General features: G+C 42.6%; 1 long non-coding RNA gene across 1 annotated transcript; it reads right to left on the bottom strand.

The window, feature by feature from the left end:
- Positions 1–943: 943 nt before the first annotated feature.
- LOC136322829 (uncharacterized) lies at positions 944–15,841 on the bottom strand. Its single transcript, XR_010728866.1, has 3 exons — positions 15,173–15,841; positions 1,672–2,136; positions 944–1,244 (listed from the first exon to the last, which is right to left on the bottom strand). It is a non-coding gene; the product is annotated as an uncharacterized lncRNA (long non-coding RNA).
- Positions 15,842–15,843: the final 2 nt, after the last annotated feature.

The following is a 15,843-nucleotide window of genomic DNA, read 5'->3' as shown; positions in this document are numbered from 1 at the left end:
AATCTGATCTCAGTGATGGAAATAGTTTTACTTCTCTAGAGTAATGTGTTTGTTCTTTATCCATGTATATCATGAATTATAAGACCAATGAGGCTGTCAGCTTAGAGACAAATTCATGGCCCAGCTGTAGCAATGTGAAGGTCATTGCTAGAATCCTTTTAGCTTTGTCCCTGGCTCCATTTTGTCATCTATTTTTATTTCTTCATTCTCTGTACTTTTAATTTATGGCATCTTGGATTGTGTGTATGAGTGTGTGTGAGAGAGAGAGATTTTTTTTTCTGGGCTTTTCTTGTATCTTTGAAAATGTCTATGAACACTTCCTGGAAGAAGATATCACAATCAATATTCATAATGTATATTCATAAATACTATGACAGAGATGTGTCCACATGGCGATGTGGGCACACTAGATGGTTTATAAATCAGTTAGATGAGACCTTGCATAGGGGTCATTGCTTGAGTTTTCTTTTGCGCTGTTTTTTTTTTGTTTTGTTGTTGTTGTTGTTGTTGTTGTTTTTACAGAGGCAGAGATAGACAGGGACAGACAGGAATGGAGAGAGATGAGAAGCATCAACTATCAGTTTCTCGTTGCGCGTTGTGACTTCTTAGTTGTTCATTGATTGCTTTCTCACATGTGCCTTGACCACGGGCCTTCAGCAGACTGAGTAACCCCCTGCTGGAACCAGCGACCTTGGGTCCAAGCTGGTGAGCTCTTTGCTCAAGCCAGATGAGCCCACGCTCAAGCTGGAGACCTTGGGGTCTCGAACCTGGGTCCTTCCGCATCCCAGTCCGACGCTCTATCCACTGCGCCACCACCTGGTCAGGCTTGCACTCTGTTTTATTGAAGGTCTTTTAGAGTTTATTCATAATGCAACAATTTCTTTTTAAGCAAGCGAGACAGAGACAGAGAGAGGGACACAGACAGGAAGGGAGACAGATGAGAAGCATCAATTCATTGCAGCACCTTAGTTGTTTATTGACTGCTTTCAAATGTGTGCCTTGATGGGGGTGGGGGTTTTCTGCAGCTGAGCCAGTGACACCTTGCTCAAGCCAGTGACCTTAGGCTCAAGCCAGCAACCTTTGGGCTCAAGTCAGCGACCATGGGTCATGTCTATGATCCAATGCTCAAGCCAGCAACCCCGCACTTAAGCTGGTAAGCCCACACTCAAGTCAGCAGCGACCTCAAGGTTTCAAACCTGAGTCTTCTGAGTCCAAGGCTGACGCTCTATCCATTACGCCACCACCTGGTCAGGCAACACAATTGTTAAATAAAATTAAGTTGTAACGAAGTGTAAGAAGATGTTAATAATATTCTTGTATAGATTTTCATATCATGAGTTTATGGAACACTATAGAAATTGTTTACACTAAATTGAGGCTACTGCCACAAGAGTTTCCTTTATCAACTTTTTTCTAATAAAAGATCATGGAGCAATTCACATATGCAGGGAAAAAAATTCAAATGGAATATCAAACTTAAGTTAGAAGATATCTGATAGCAAAGTGAAGTAAAGAACTAAAATAATTATCTAAATATATATACACACACACTTTATCAACTGGATTATTTAAGTAAATGAAGACAAATAGGATTTAGGAATTTAAATTATCTAGGTCAAGAATCTGAAAATTTGGAAGGGATATTAAAAATCTCTTAGCTCAGTTGTGTACCTGTGCAGCAGTGTTCTTCCTTAATTCTTTTTTTTTCTTTTCTCTTTTTCTTTCTCTTTTTTTCTCCTTTCTTTACAGAGACAGAGAGGGAGTCAGAGAGAGGGATAGACAGGGACAAATAGACAGGAATGGAGAGAGATGAGAAGCATCAATCATCAGTTTTTCGTTGCAACACCTTAGTTGTTCATTGATTGCTTTCTCATATGTGCCTTGACCGTGAGGCTACAGCAGACCGAGTAACCCCCTGCTCGAGCCAGTGACCTTGGGTCCAAGCTTGTGAGCTCTGCTCAAACCAGATGAGCTGCGCTCAAGCTGGTGACCTCGGGGTCTCGATACTGGGTCCCCTGCATCCCAGTCCGACGCTCCATCCACTGCGCCACCGCCTGGTCAGGCTCTTCCTTAATTCTTCATTCCATCCTGCAAGTGCATCCCCAGCCTTGGAATCTCCCTGGATTGTGTGGCTGCCTGTGTGAGAAAAGGGTAAGAGAAAGAATAGTTGTTGTCACACTGTTTTAAGTGTGCTGGATCAGAAGATTATTTTTAAATATACTCAATTTAAGTTCCTTTTGTTTCCTCTTTTCTTAAGAATTCTAGCAATATAAAAACTTATTGACAAACTGCATACAGAGGACCTCAAGAAATAGGTTAGAATCTCATGGATAAAGCATTTCAAAATTTCACAAAAAAGACAGCAATAAACAGGTCTACTGCACATCCTCTCACTCTTCAATAAGAGAAATTACAGCTATCTTCCTTCAGATGAAAGGAGAGGGGGAAAACCAAGGGGGAGAGGAGGAAAGAGTGAGAGGAAAGGGAGAAGGGGAAAGGAGAAGGGAAAGAGGGAGATGGAGAGAAAAAATATAAATTAAACCATTTACGCCCCCATGACCTCTTTCAGCTATCTGCAAGGCCTGGCACTTTAAAGAAAATATTTTTATTCTGTCTTTGCCTTAGGGAAAACTGTTGACTTTTAACTGAGAGTAACTAAATAGAATGCATTACTCTCCCTCTGCCCTTCTATTAGAATTCTTTTTTACTTAAAAGCAAAATTATCTAAAAATTGCTCACCACTCAGAGGAAAGGCTACTCTGAACTCAGCCATTAGTCACTCTGACATTTCATAGAGGAGGGCAGCCCAGGCAGGCAGAAAAACCACTGTACTATAATGCTAGGCTGGATACTGCATAAGGGGAGAAACAAGCTCTTCTTTTTCACAACTATCATATATATAGCCAGACCCTAGCTAAAAACTCTAGCACAATGCATATCATTCATTTGTTCAATAAATACCCCTGGTTCAGTACCTAATCTGTACCAGGCAGTGTTATAGATACCTGGGATTCATCATTAAAATAAACAAAAATCTCTGCCCAAATGGCATTTAAATTCTAGTGGGAAGGGAGTGTGGAGAGAAAATTGATAAATAGTGTGTTATGTCATAAGTGTAATGGGGGGAAAAAGTAGAGCAGGTTAAGGGGGATTGGGAGTGCTGAGGAAGATCAGAATGCAACGTGTAACAGGTAAACATTGTAGACCTCACTGAGAAGGTGACATTTAAAGATGTGAGGAAGGTGAGGTGCTCAATAAATATTTGATTAAACAAATGAATCAGAGCAATATTGAGAAGGCAATATTAAGGAAAAACATAAGGCATGTTCTGGGGACAGTGAGAAAATGAGTTTGAGAAGGTAGGCTGTTGGAGATTAATCTGGGAAGTGGTGGGAGGCTCACAAGAAAGATCCTGGAAGCAGAGTACGAATTTATAAAATTTAAAGTTTACAAAAAACTTTCAGAGTATCATTTAATTTTCACATCTCTAATAAGGTTAATTTCATGTCCATTTTACTAATAAAGAAAACATGCAACAGAAAATGAAAATAAAATTGTTCCCCAGTGTAATCAGTTAGTCCCCTACAGCAGGGGTAGTCAACCTTTTTATACCTACCGTCCACTTTTGTAGCTCTGTTAGTAGTAAAATTTTCTAACCGCCCACCAGTTCCACAGTAATGGTGATTTATAAAGTAGGGAAGTAACTTTACTTTATAAAATTTATAAAGTAGAGTTATAGCAAAGTAGAGTTAAAGCATATAATAATAATTACCAAGTGCTTTATGTTGGATTTTCGTTAAGTTTGGCAGAATAAATCTTTATAAAACAACCTACTATAGTTAAATCTATCTTTTTATTTATACTTTGGTTGCTCCATTACTGCCCACCATGAAAGCTGGAACGCCCACTAATGGGTGGTAGGGACCAGGTTGACTACCACTGCCCTACAGGATGTATATGACTTACGTTAAAATTTAATTTTGCCTTGTATCTCTGTTTTTTGATAACTGGTATATAAGCATTTCCATATTTTAGTAGTATGTTTTATAATGCTCCTTTATTACTTGTGTATTTTGGGGGGGGGGATGATAGGAGGTGACAGAGAAAGCCTGTAGAAGTAAAATGCTCAGGTTTAAGTTCTGCCTCTGTTTCTTGTTGACTGTGTGATCTTGAGAAAATTACCCAGCTTTTCTGAGCATGTTTTCTTTATTAGTAAAATGGACATGAAATTAACCTTATTAGAGATGTGAAAATTAAATGATACTCTGAAAGTTTTTTGTAAACTTTAAATTTTATAAATTCGTACTCTGCTTCCAGGATCTTTCTTGTGAGCCTCCCACCACTTCCCAGATTAATCTCCAACAGCCTACCTTCTCAAACTCATTTTCTCACTGTCCCCAGAACATGCCTTATGTTTTTCCTTAATATTGCCAGTGGATAGAGCGTCGGACTGGCATGCAGAAGGACCCAGGTTCAAGACCGCGAAGGTTGCCAGTTTGAGTGTGGGCTCATCTGGTTTGAGCAAAAAAAAAAAAGCTCACCAGCTTGGACTCAAGGTTGCTGGCTCAAGTAAGGGGTTGCTTGTCCTGCTGAAGGCCCACGGTCAAGGCACATATGAGAGAGCTATCAATGAACAACTAAGGTGTCGCAACGAAAAGTTGTTGATTGATGCTTCTCATCTCTCTCTGTTCCTGGTTCCTGTCTGTCTGTCCCTGTCTGTCCCTCTCTCTGACTCTCTCTCTGTCCCTGTAAAAACAACAACAACAGCCTGACCTGTGGTGGCACAAGTGGGTAAAAGTGTCGACCTGGAACGCTGAGGTCGCCAGTTCAAAACCCCAGGCTTGCCTGGTCAAGGCACATATGGGAGTTGATGCTTCCTGCTCCTCCCTCTGTTCTATCTCTTTCCTCTCTCTGTCTCTTTCTCTCTCTGTATCTCCTCTCTCTAAAAAAACAAAAAACAAAACAACAACAACAACAAAAAACCACCACCCTCTTGTTTTAAGATTGAATCATGGCTTCTTCCAGTAAGCGTAAATGTAAGAATAGTCCTGACACCTTCTGTTATATATGTGGCTGTTACATATTTCAATGTCAAAGGCACAATATTTCATCATTTGTGACACGTGCATATATTGCCTATTTTCAAGTTCCCCTTGGCGATCAAGACAAGAATTGGGTTCCTCATATTGTGTGTCATAATTGTGAGGAAATGCTTCATGACTGGATAAAGGAAAACGCAAAGGAATGCCTTTTGGTATTCCCATAGTTTGACGTGAACCTAAGGACCACAGCAGTGACTGTTGTTTCTGTCTGATCCATACAAGGGCATCGGCAAGAAAAAACGGCATGTGATCACATATCCTAATATTCCTTCAGCAATACGACCTATCCCACACTCTGAGACACTTTTGGTTCCGGTTTTCTTTCTTTTTTTTTTTTTTTTATTCATTTTAGAGAGGAGAGAGAGAAGGAGAGAGAGACAGAGACAGGGGGAGGAGCTGGAAGCATCAACTCCCATATGTGCCTTGACCAGGCAAGCCCAGGGTTTCGAACCAGCAACCTCAGCATTTCCAGGTCGACGCTTTATCCACTGCGCCACCACAGGTCAGGCATGGTTCCGGGTTTCAATGGTTTTATTTCTTCTAAGGACAAAGAAAGTGAACATGGTGATCAAGTGTATTTTGATAAGATGCATGAAGAAATGGTTGTAGAATCTGAAGGGTCTTCTTCTGATACCAAGCAGTCATTAACTCCTCAGCTATATATTTAGCCAACCCGAATTGAATGACTTAGTAAGAATGACATAAAAATTGTCCTTGACTTTCTGAAGTATGAGGAGCATAACTGGATTATTTGTGTGGATCTCAAAACTGTAAATTTCCTGCTAGGACAACAGAGAGGTTTCACGAAGTATCCTTGCTTTCTGTTGTTTGTGGGACAGCCAAGCTCGGGAGAAACACTGGACACAGAAGGAGTGGCTGAAACATGAAGCTCTGGAAGTAGGGATGCAAAATATTGTGAATGAACCTGTAGTTAATTGAGACAGGATCATCTTTCCCCCACTTCACATCAAACTTGGCTTAATGAAGCAGTTTGTTCAGGCTTTGAATAGAGAAAGTGAATGCTTTCAACATATTATTTCTGCTTTTCCTGCCTTGTCTTTTGAGAAGAGAAAAGCAGGTGTATTTGACGGACCTCAAATTCGAACACTCATATGTGACGAAGAATTTGCCAGGAAGATGAGTAAGGAAGAGAAAGCAGCATGGCAGTCTTTTGTAGCAGTTACAAAGAACTTCCTTGGCAACAAAAAAACAGAAAACTATGAACTTCTGGTTCAAAGGATGCTGTTGGCTTTCTGCGACATTAGATGTAACATGAGCATTAAGATTCACTTCCTGACCTGACCAGGTGGTGGTGCAGTGGATAGAGCATTGGACTGGGATGTAGAAGGACCCAGGTTCGAGACCCCGAGGTCGCCAGCTTGAGCGTTGGCTCATCTGGCTTGAGCAAAAAGCTCACCAGCTTGGACCCAGGGTCCTTGGCTCCAGCAAGGGGTTACTCAGTCTGCTGAAGGCCTGCGGTCAAGGCACATATGAGAAAGCATTCAATGAACTAAGAAGTCACAACGCGCAATGAAAAACTAATGATTGATGCTTCTCATCTCTCCGTTCCTGTCTATCCCTCTCTCTGACTCTCTCTGTCTCCGAAAAATAAAAAATAAAAAAAAAAAACAATTCACTTCCTGAACAGTCACCTTGATAAGTTTCCTGAAAATCTTGGAGCTGTTAGTGATGAGCAGACTACTGCTGGAGCATCAAACGAGATTGTCCTCAACAAGTACACAAACGCAAGAGCTACAAATGCAAATTTTTGCCTGAATAGAATTTAAATGTTTTGCTCGTTTTATGATTAAAATGTTTTAATATGTTCTATTTAGAAAATGTAGACAAATTCTGATGCAATCATATCTTTTAGTGTATTAGTGTATTTACTGCATTATATAAATTATTATATTTTCACAAAGATGATGCCCAAGAAGACGTTCTACTTCATTATGTTAAACTAAATGTTGAAAATTTTACAATAAGATGAAAACCTAAAATCTTGAATTGCAAAATGCTGTAGCTTACAGAGTAAAACTAATGTCAGATATGAGATCAGCACACTCGAATTAGGTAAGAACAAGTGTTTTTGTGGATGCAACAAAAATTTTGTTCCCCAGTGTTATTGGTGATCAAAAAAAGTTAAATAGTTAACTAGCCTGACCAGGTGGTGGTGCAGCAAATAGAGCATTGGACTGGGATGCAGAGGACCCAGGTTTGAAAACCCGAAATCATGATCTTGAGCCCAAAGGTCACTGGCTTGAAGCCCGAGGTCGCTGGCTGGGGGGGCCAAAGGTCACTGGCTTGTGCAAGGGGGTCATTTGCTCTGCTGGAGCACCCAATCAAGGCATACATGAGAAAGCAATCAATGAACCACTAAGGTGCTGTAACAAAGAATTAATGCTTCTCATCTCTCTCCTTTCCTGTCTGTCTGTCCCTGTCTCTCTCTGTCTCTGTAGCTAAAAAAAAAGAAAAGTCAGTTAAAGGAGAAGTTAAGCTTCAAAAAAGGCTCTTAACTGCCTGACCAGGTGGTGGTACAGTGGATTGAGAGTCGGACTGGGATGCAGAAGACCCAGGTTCGAGACCCCGAGGTCACGCATGGGCTCATCTGGTTTGAGCAAAAGCTCACCAGCTTGGAACCAAGGTCGCTGGCTTGAGCAAGGGGTTACTCAGTCTGCTGAAGGCCCATGGTCAAGGCACATATGAGAAAGCAATCAATGAACAACTACGGTGTCACAACGAAAAACTAATGATTGATGCTTCTCATCTCTCACTGTTCCTGTCTGTCCCTATCTATCCCTCTCTCTGACTTTCTCTTCTCTTTGTCTCTGTAAAAAAAAAAAAAAATCTCTTAACTATTTGTGTGTGTGTGTGTGTGTGTGTGTGTGTGTGTGTGAGAGACAGGGACAGAGAGAGGGACAGCACCTTAGTTGTTCATTGATTGCTTTCTCCTATGTGCCTTGATCGGGTGCTCTGCTATGACCCCCTTGCTCAAGCCAGCGACCTTGGGTTCTAGCTAGCGACCTCGGGCTTCACACCAGTGACCACAGGGTCATGTCTATGATCCCACGCTCAAGCCAGTGAGCTCATGCTCAAGCTGGAGACCTCGGGGTTTCAAGCCTGGGTCCTCTGCGTCCCAGTCCGATGCCCTATCTACTGCACCACCACCTGGTCAGGCTGGGCAGAGCCCATTTTTAAAAATGAAGTGTATGCTGCAAATCTATTTCTATCATAAATGCCTTTCGTTTTACTATAAAGTTTTGAAACTTTACTTTCAGATTGACTATTTCTCTTACAAATACAATACTTTATGGCTTTATTTTCATTAATAAAAATATTTCTCAATTATACAAAAACGACTTTCTTATTTATTTATTTATTTATTGTATTTTTCTGAAGCTGGAAATGGGGAGAGACAGTCAGACAGACTCCCGCATGCGCCCGACCGGGATCCACCCAGCACGCCCACCAGGGGGGCGACACTCTGCCCACCAGGGTGCAATGCTCTGCCCCTCCGGGGCGTCGCTTTGTCGCAACCAGAGCCATTCTAGCACCTGGGAGCAGAGGCCAAGGAGCCATCCCCAGCGCCCGGGCCATCTTTGCTCCAATGGAGCCTCAGCTGCGGGAGGGGAAGAGAGAGACAGAGAGGAAGGAGAGGGGGAGGGGTGGAGAAGCAGATGGGCACTTCTACTGTGTGCCCTGACCGGGAATTGAACCCGGGACTTCTGCACGCCAGGCCGACGCTGTACCACTGAGCCAACCGGCCAGGGCTCTTACTTATTTTTTTAATTAATTTTAATTTATTCTGTTTACATAGATTCTAATGTTGCCCTGAATGCATCCCCCATCATGACTATTTTCTCTAAAAGCTTAAAGTTCCCACCTGACCAGGCGGTGGCGCAGTGGATAGAGCATCGGACTGGGATGCAGAAGACCTAGGTTTGAGACCCCAAGGTCGCCAGCTTGAGCGCGGGCTCATCTCGTTTGAGTAAAGCTCACCAGCTTGGACCCAAGGTTGCTGGCTTGAGAAAGGTGTTACTTGGTCTGCTGAAGGCCCGTGGTCAAGGCACATATGAGAAAGCAATCAATGAACAACTAAGGTGTCACAACAAAAAACTGATGATTGATGCTTCTCATCTCTCTCCATTCCTGTCTGCCTGTCCCTATCTGTCCCTCTCTCTGACTCTCTCTCTGTCTCTATAAAAAAAAAAAAAAAAGCTTAAAGTCCCCAACCAATTGTCCCCCTTCATCCTCAACCTCAGAATGTTAACATTATCATTTTGTAGGGTGTACTCCAGCTTTTTCTATTGATACCTATATATCTGAGTTCTTCCTGAATATGTACACTTGGATATCAGTATGTTTAAAACTGAAGTCATCAGCCTGACCAGGCAGTGGCGCAGTGGTTAAAGCGTCGGACATGGACGCAGAGGACCCAGGTTCGAGATCCTGAGGTTGCCAGCTTGAGCAAGGGCTCATCAGGTTTGGGCAAGGCTCACTAGCTTGAGCCCAAGGTCGCTGGCTCAAGCAAGGGGTCACTCGATCTGCTGTAGCCCCCCTGTCAAGGCACATATGAGAAATCAATCAATGAACAACTAAGGAACTGCAACAAAGAATTGACGTTTCTCATCTCTCTCCGTTCCTGTTTGTCTGTCCCTGTCTATCCCTCTCTCTGACTCACTCTCTGTCTCTGTATTAAATAACTAAATAAATAAAAATTTTAAAAAAATGTAAATATGATCATCTGTAAAACAGAGTTGCCATGAGGATTAAAATATGACATTTGCAGAGTTTAGCACAGTGCCTGACAGGTGCTCAAAGAAACAAAAGCTATTAGAGGTAATATCACCCCATTCCCAGAATCTTCCAGTATCTCTTAAGAGCTTTCAGATAAAATTCAAACTAATAACATAATGCTCAAGCCCTTATGACTTGGCTTCTGCCCTGCATCCAGCAATCTCCTTGGACATCTGTGATCTGGTCACATGGTTACTGAGAGTTAACGAAGCATATCACTGAAATAAAATACAATGGTAAGAAAAGAGGCCATTCGTGACAGCGACAAGAAGACAGTATCTAGTAACATCTTTAATAAGAAATGATCAGGACCTAGTTTAAAAAAGGATAAACAATAAAGTAAATGTATAGTTATATGCACTATATACCTTGTTCATGGGCAGGAAGATTCAACATCATAAACATTTAATCCTCCTCAAAATGATTGCTATATAAAAGCACTGTACCCACAATCAAAATACAGTGGGATTGTGGGGAACCTGCCAGAAATATTCTTACATTCACCTGGAAGAATAAACATCCTAGAAAATACCAGGAAAACTGTAAAATACATTCTAATGGAAATTTAGTATACTGTACAACAAAAGTAGCATTTCACATTAATCAGAAAAAAATATTTAAATAGTGTTACACAAACTAGCTCATCATTTGGACAAAAATAAAGCTCAGTTACTTAAAAATAATCCTTAGCCCTTCCACCAAAATAAATTTCAAGTGGATTAAAACTTTCATGTGAAAACTGGAACCATAAAACTAAAAAAAAACCCTGGGAGAATATATTTATAATGGACTGGTCAAGGCTTTCTAAGTATAACAAGTAAAGAAGAAGAAGGAGGGAGAGAGGAGAGAAAAATGCAAAAGACAAAAAAAAGAGTCAAAACATAGCTACATAAAAATTAAAACCGGCCCTGGCCGGTTGGCTCAGCGGTAGAGCGTCGGCCTAGCGTGCGGAAGACCCGGGTTCGATTCCCGGCCAGGGCACATAGGAGAAGCGCCCATTTGCTTCTCCACCCCTCCGCCGCGCCTTCCTCTCTGTCTCTCTCTTCCCCTCCCGCAGCCAAGGCTCCATTGGAGCAAAAAGATGGCCTGGGCGCTGGGGATGGCTCTGTGGCCTCTGCCCCAGGCGCTAGAGTGGCTCTGGTCGCAATATGGCGACACCCAGGAGGGTCGCAACATGGCGACGCCCAGGATGGGCAGAGCGTCGCCCCCTGGTGGGCAGAGCGTCGCCCCCTGGTGGGCGTGCCGGGTGGATCCCGGTCGGGCGCATGCGGGAGTCTGTCTGACTGTCTCTCCCTGTTTCCAGCTTCAGAAAAATGAAAAAAAAAAAAAAAAAAAAAAAAAAAATTAAAACCTTGCTTGCCCAGTAGTGGTACAATGGGTAGACCCTCAACCCAGAGTGCAGAGGTAACTGGTTAGAGACCCAAGGTCATCAGTTCAATCCCAGTCAAGGAACATATGAGAAGCAATAAATGGATGCACAAATACATGGAAGGAGTTGATGCCTGCTCACTCTCTTGTTCTCTCTCCTACACATACATACACTATCCCAATTATAAAAGTGCTATTATATCACATTAAAATAGTGGAGTTACACCACAGAAAAATGGACAAATACAAGAAGGACCACTGATAGAAGAGTTGATAAATACTATTCAGAAGATACTTAACCACACTATAAAAGAAACTCAAATTAAAACAATAGATATCACTTTTGAATATCTATGGTTAGCAAAATAAAATTAAAAAACCACAATCCTCCATATTGGCAAGGCCAACATATCTGCATTCACGTTGACCCAAAAATTTCAATTCTAGATGTCCATCTTATAGAAATACTTGCAGGAGTGCTCTCAAAGCTGTATTTGAGAATTTCTCAACAATAAGTGATATTTATTACTTAGTATTGTTTGTAAAACCCTGGCAGTGGCCAAAATGTTCGCCAAGAAAGCAATGGTTATAATGTCTGCATCCTACATACTATGAGGTCATTAAAAATACAGTAGAGCCTGACCAGGCAGTGGCGCAGTGGATAGAGCAACAGACTGGGATGCAGAGGACCCAGGTTCAAGACCTAGAGGTTGCCAGCTTGAGCGCGGGCTCACCTGGTTTGAGCAAAAGCTCACCAGCTTGGACCCAAGGTTGCTGGCTCGAGCAAGGGGTCACTGGGTCTGCTGAAGGCCTGCGGTCAAGGCACATATAAGAAAGCAATCAATGAACAACTAAGGTGTCAACGAAAAACTGATGATTGATGCTTCCCATCTCTCTCCATTCCTGTCTGTCCCTATCTATCCCTCTCTCTGACTCTCTCTCTGTCCCTGTAAAAAACAAAACAAAACAAAACAAAAACAGTAGGTTTATCTATCTAAACATGATGACAATAAATTAAATGTAAAGGGCAAGGGCAAACAGCATGTACAATATAATATGATCCCATTTCTTTTCAAAAAGAAATCACAATTATTGTTAATCATTTGGTATTTTATACAAATAACAATGCTTCTTAAATGTGTTTTCTATTGGAAAGCCAGAATATTCATCAGGACATGTTTTCAGCATTTAGATAAATCTCTATAAAGGAAAAGTGTCAAACACAGCATATATAATGTTGTTTTGTAATTTTTAAATCAGTATTACATTAAAATTGGGTTAAATATTCCACAGTTACACAAGGTTATTTTGTGAAATGTCTCCCTCCTATCTGCCTCTCCCCAACTCTCAGCTCTCCCACACATATTACGAGTTTTGGAGTATCTTTCTGAAATATTCTATGCACATACAAGCAAATACAGTTTTACTTTTTTTTTAATCAACTTGTATGTCCCTTTTCTTTTTTTTTGACAGAGACAGAGTCAGTGAGAGGGACAGACAGAAAAGGAAAGATGAGAAGCATCAATTCTTCGTTTGCAGAACCTTAGTTGTTCATTGATTGTTTTCTCATCTGTGCCTTGATCGGGGGACTCCAGCAGAGCAAGTGACTCCTTGCTCAAGCCAGTGACCTTGGGTCCAAGCTGGTGAGCTTTTGCTCAAACCAGATGAGCCTTCACTCAAGCTGGTGACCTCTGGGTCTCGAACTTCGGTCTTCCGCATCCCAGTCCGACACTCTATCCACTGCGCCACCACCTGGTCAGGCCCCTTTTCTTTTCTTTTCTTTTTTTTCTTAATAAAGAATTAAGCTCACTCAGTGAGCTTGCAAAGTTTAAAAGTTGGGGGGGGGGTTTGTTGTTTTTTTTTACAGAGACAGAGTCAGAGATAGGGACAGACAGACAGGCACGGAGACAGATGAGAAGCATCATTAGTTTTTCGTTGCGCGTTGCAACACCTTAGTTGTTCATTGATTGCTTTCTCGTATATGCCTTGACCGTGGGCCTTCAGCAGACCGAGTAACCCCTTGCTCAAGCCAGCGACCTTGGGTTCAAGCTGGTGAGCTTTTGCTTAAACCAGATGAGCCCACGCTCAAGCTGGTGACCTCAGGGTCTCATACCTGGGTCCTCTACATCCCAGTCCGATGCTCTATCCACTGCACCACCGCCTGATCAGGCTAAAAGTATTTTCGTATATTTCATAGCCTTATATTGGTCTCAAGAAGATATCATCATGTTTGTATCATACCTCCATCTTTTTAAAAGTTGTGGGAATTTCAATTGGGCCCCTCAGGCAAAAAGGAACACTAAACATGGTTATATTTAACTAACACTTGACATGGTAACCTTTACTGTGGAAACTCCTAGTTGAAGTGTTTTGCTATATTGATACTTGGTCATACGGGAACCAGTGTTAGATTCACAAAGGCAGTTTATGTTACAGAAAGTAGGGACTTCCGACCTAAAATGCCTACATAAATACATGAACAATATTAATTTAGTCATGGTTTGTTTACTTTTTAATTGTTCATGTTTCACAACTGCTAGTCTCCCAGCCTAGGATATTTATTTACATAGTGGAAGGTTCCCTATTGAGCACCCCAACATTCTCTTTCTCAATTGGCATTTATCACATAAAGTCATCTTTTATGTGGTGAACTCTTTGAGGGTAGGGACCATGACTTAGATGATTTTTTCTTTTTGTATTTTTCTGAAGTTGGAAACAGGGAGGCAGACAGACTCCCGCATGCGCCCGACCGGGATCCACCCGGCATGCCCACCAGGGGGCGATGCTCTGCCCATCTGGGGCATTGCTCTATTGCGACCAGAGCCACTCTAGCGCCTGAGGCAGAGGCCACAGAGCCATCCTCAGCCCCGGGGCCAACTTTTGCTCCAGTGGAGCCTCAGCTGCCGGAGGGGAAGAGAGAGACAGAGAGGAAGGAGAGGGGGAAGGGTGGAGAAGCAGATGGGCGCTTCTCCTGTGTGCTCTGGCCAGGAATCGAACCTGGGACTCCTGCACGCCAGGCCGACGCTCTACCATTGAGCCAACTGGCCAGGGCTAGATGATTTTTATATTACCAAGCCCTAGTGCCCTTCCTGGCAGTATTAGACTTTCAGTAAGTGCTGATCGGAAGAGAAAAAAAATCTTTATACCACAGGTAATATTTTATAACATCTAAGATTGAGAAAATTAAAAAAAAAGTGGGGAAATCAGGTGTTCATTCATCTAATTGTGTGGTCAGAGCAAAAGGACAAGAGTTGAAACTGCAAATATATAGTTCAGTGCATCTGGTGTGCATAATTTAAACACAACAGGTAAGACTGAACAGATACACATGGGGATGTCTCCAGGGCAAAGTTCAGAATCCTTAGTTTGGTAAGTTAGACCAAGAGGTGCACCCCAACTAGTTCTGAAGCCTCACCTCGGCCAGTCCAGCTCCCATAGGTCTAGCTACATCTAATTACTCGCAATTTCCTAAAAACATCCAATTTTTCCACACCTTAGCCTATCCTGTACTTTGTCCTTCGCTGCAAAAACTCTTCTTCCTTCTTCAAAACTCAGTTCAACTGCCACTTTCCCAGAGCAGCGTTCCCTGTTCCACCGGATTAATACAGGAGCCTCTGCCCTGCCGACGACCTCAATCTTATGGTTCACTTACAGTTCCTTGACTTGTAACAACTGGCTTCAATCTACTTCTCCCGCCGTGTAAATAATCGTGATAATAAGTTCTCACTGACTGTTTGGTCCCCTACTATAAAGTCTTAAGTGACATGAACCCGGATTTTTTCAACTTTTAAATTTCAGCTTCCTTGGAGCTAGATAGAATTCCTAAATTCGTTAATGATTAAGGAAAACAGACCCCCTTTTCCAATACGCCCCCCCTACCAACACTCGAAAGCCCAGAGACTCACTTTGCAGACAGTAGATCCAGGTTCAGAGACTGGCGGTACTTAGAAAATCAAAGAAAACCATTTGTTACGCACTCTTGGTGCTACTTTATGACCCCAGCTAGTCATACCGGGTGAACCGCCCTGCCAGAGAGAGAAGAGTTCACAGGTTTTGCAAACATTTCGCTGCTTAGCGCTGCCGAGCCCCAAAAGTAGGCAACTGCAAGGCCAAAGGCAGGTAACGTGTGTATAGGAGCCTGGACTTGCAAAAAAGAGCTCTTCCAACTTCGCAGTTTGAATTACGAGGTCAGGGATTGCGTGTGAAAAGCAGCAAGAAAGAGCCAAGACCTGTGAGACTATTCTGGGGCCCAGGCCCATACTACTCAGCATTTCTCGCTCAGTAGGTTTCCAGAACTTCAGAGCTAAAGAACTAAGCGGCTAAGAGAGGCCGAAAGAAGCAAATGAGGGGCCAGCGTGGTGGATGGAGGTGCTGCGGGGCTTTGTTCTGCTAGACACCCGTGCTGCACACAGCATCCGCCCGCGAGCGTGTTCCGGAGCCCTCCCGTCCTCGCAGGCGGCGGCGGCGGCCCCACTGACTTGGAAACTCCGAGCTGGCTCGGATTCGCAACGTTCCTGGGCAATACCCACTCCCACCTGACCCTCTGTTCTCCCGGCCCGTCGGGCAAAAGAAAAGG

The sequence above is a fragment of the Saccopteryx bilineata genome, chromosome 2 (assembly GCF_036850765.1).
Source record: "Saccopteryx bilineata isolate mSacBil1 chromosome 2, mSacBil1_pri_phased_curated, whole genome shotgun sequence".
Taxonomy (NCBI): domain Eukaryota; kingdom Metazoa; phylum Chordata; class Mammalia; order Chiroptera; family Emballonuridae; genus Saccopteryx; species Saccopteryx bilineata.
Note: the sequence above shows the minus strand (reverse complement) of the source record. Positions and strands in the feature narration are given on the sequence as shown.